Below are 3,159 nucleotides of genomic sequence, written 5' to 3'. Positions count from 1 at the left end.
CCCCCTCCCTTTCCCCCCTCTCAAACACTCCCCTCCCTTTCCAACGATGTCATAACTCCTTGTTTACCACACACCCTTGTGACGTCGCTGTCGTCAGCAGTCAACGTCGTAGCGCATAGGAATTGAAAAGGCTTTTATGGTATACTTTCATTCGGTTTTCTTATAAGACGTACGAAGTCCTTCTTGACATAAAATGTACTTCGAAGCCACCCCCCTCCCCCCAACACACACACACACACACACACACACACACACACACACACACACACACACACACACACACACACACACACACACACACACACACACACCTTACACGCCAATCACAAAACATTCAAACGGTTGCTGAGTTGTTGGCAACGGCGAGCCAGCATGAGAATGAATATTATTATAAATACTGAAATAAATACTAAAGTTAGACAAGGCTGAATACTATCACCTGTACTTTTTGGAAACGCAATTGACTTTGTAATTATAAGACAAAACAAAAACATCGACACAAGCATTTTATGTCCACATAATTTGGGAAAATTAGCTTTTGCTGATGAAGTGTTGCCTGTTAAACACAGTGCCACTGTACAAAACGTGCACATCAAGATCTGCAGAAAAAAAACGTTTGACTTGTATATGTTTTTTTCACAGAGCAGTAGTATCCAAGACGGTCTTACTGAGTCCTGGGTAGTATTGCGATTACCACTAGAAACTATTTCCATAACACTCTATGAAAGACCCAAAGCCCTTGTCGCATTTTCTCCTAACGCACAGACTACACTGACGACGCCCATCAGAGACTCGTTTATGTGATAATATCAAAGTATTCACAAAATATAGTTTGTCTCAACAAAGGTGGACACTTTCAAGAGAATATATTTTCATACTGATCAAGCCAATTCGAAAGAGAGCATTTCCATATACGTGTAAAAGATAATTCAAATATATTTGGTAAATAGTAAACTTTTACATTATGGAAAGCTCCTTTTTTCACAATCAGAACAAATTACGAAGTACACCTGCATTTTGTTCGTTTCAGTAAGAGTTTTACGGCACTTGCAACACAATTAAGTCATGTACTTACCGAAGATTGTTTTGTTTGTTTTAATAAGTGTTTTACGACGCTCGCAACTGCATAAGTTTTACGACGCTCGCAACTGCATAAGGTGATGCGAGTACGCGAGATACATTAAACATTTTGTTTTAGTTTGGTAGGAATTGGGTGAAGCTTACCCCTATTGATTTTGGACCACAAGGGGACTTTTAACGAAGGCAACTTACACACAGGACCTCCGAGGTCTTTCACCCTTGTCCGAGAAGGCAAGGTGTAAGATCTAAAGACTAACAAAAAAGAAAGAGGCGAGACAAGGACGATGGATATTTGATCAGAAAGAAGGAGCAAACCACACAAGAGAACCCATTGACCACCCACACACCTGTTTTACTATTTCGCCCCACAATGATAAAATATCATCAATAACTAATACAAAAGCACCAACATATTTCAAAATAAAGAGTTTCAGAAGTTCTTGTTTAAAGAAAGAGAAATTCTGAGAGCACCACAGGGTACAGACATTATCTGCAATGACATTCTTATCATATCAAGAGACCGGATAGAGAAGCTTTAAAATACCGTTGATGCTGCAGTTACCTCCTTTATTGAAAACCAGCAAAAAAAGCTCATTGAATGGCTGTTTTCAAGGAAATACAAAATTTTAAAGGGAATATCGGTGTATGAAGCAACGTCTCCGGAGCGTGAAGAGAAAACTTAGGACGGATTACGGACTATAGGTCCCAAAAGAGTTTCAGGTTAAAGTACATTATGGCAAATTATCCAAAAAATTCAGAACCATAATATACAGTGAGCTATCCTCCATGAAGACATGTCGATCAGGTCGCAAAAAGTCTGAACGAAATGCACAGAATGTAGGAAGGGACGTTATTGTTCCTGCTACCAATAGACCTTCCCCTTGCTCGCCGTCTCACAGGCGATTCTTGGAGCAGAAACAAAGACTTCGCTTCATCGGATTTCATGAAAAGATCCAACGTTTACAGCCTTGCCCTCCTAAAGAGGCAAGCCCTGTCGTTACAGTACAACAGAGTCGAGGCCAGACTTGAGGCGCGGCATTGGTTAGAAAGAATGATTCAGAATAGGTCAAATCCGTATGGTTTCGTGACGAGGTTCACTTTTACCAAAACAGAGAAGTGAAGAACAGACGGTCAAATTTTCAGTGGGAATCAACGAAACCCGACACTGACTAAAACTTTAAAAGGCCACTTCATTTCGCCCAGAGTCACAGCGCAGTGAGCAATGAGATACGTACTTCAACTGCTTTCATAGTATCACAAAGCGATGTTTTGTTAGCTATGGAACTCCTTCAAACTCCTTACCCCAGGACCTCAGAGAAATTTAAAAAATCATAATACGTGCGATAAAATTAAATTGTTTAAAGTCTTAGTTGGAGGGTGTTAGCAAGTGCTTATGTGTCTTGTTTTCACTGCTGTCCTCATGTGTATTTTAATTAATGTATGGCTGAGAAATTCATTCCTTATATGTTTGAACTGTTGTCTTTATGGAAAATGTGTGTGTGGGGGGGGGGGGGTTAACTCTCAGTAATCATGCCATCGATGTTAAGCGCTCAGGGCGTTTGCATAGGACAGAGCGTTATTATAATGATATAATAGGAACGATATAAAATATGCATTAACCTTTCACAACTGAGTGTTAAAATTGAACGTCTTGTTAAGCATTTCCTTTACGTGCTTTTCGGGATTTTTTGATTTTTTTTATTCCTTGGAAAGACGAGATGTGATTAAGACTTCTCTCGGATTCAAAACTACACCCTACGTGTGTCGGTCTAAGAGAGAAACAATGGTATAAAATAAACACCCTGAATTACGTTTGCCAGCTATCATGGAGGGCGTCAACGGAGGACCAATTTTGGTATGGATGAATTGTAATGTCTGGTCAATGTTTAGTGCCCACATCAGCCCACATTGACACAATCGAGATAATATTATCGTAAGCCTCAGGTTGCGAAACCCTGCCTGTTGGGGGCCAACATTGGATGTAAGAGACAGATCGAGATTATCTACATCATCCCAGCAGGTTAGACAGAGGCACGGGATAAAATAATAATAATAATAATAATAATAAAGATCATTTCT

This window comes from Aplysia californica, unplaced genomic scaffold (assembly GCF_000002075.1).
Source record: "Aplysia californica isolate F4 #8 unplaced genomic scaffold, AplCal3.0 scaffold00429, whole genome shotgun sequence".
Classification (NCBI taxonomy): domain Eukaryota; kingdom Metazoa; phylum Mollusca; class Gastropoda; order Aplysiida; family Aplysiidae; genus Aplysia; species Aplysia californica.
This window is presented reverse-complemented; position numbering follows the sequence as displayed.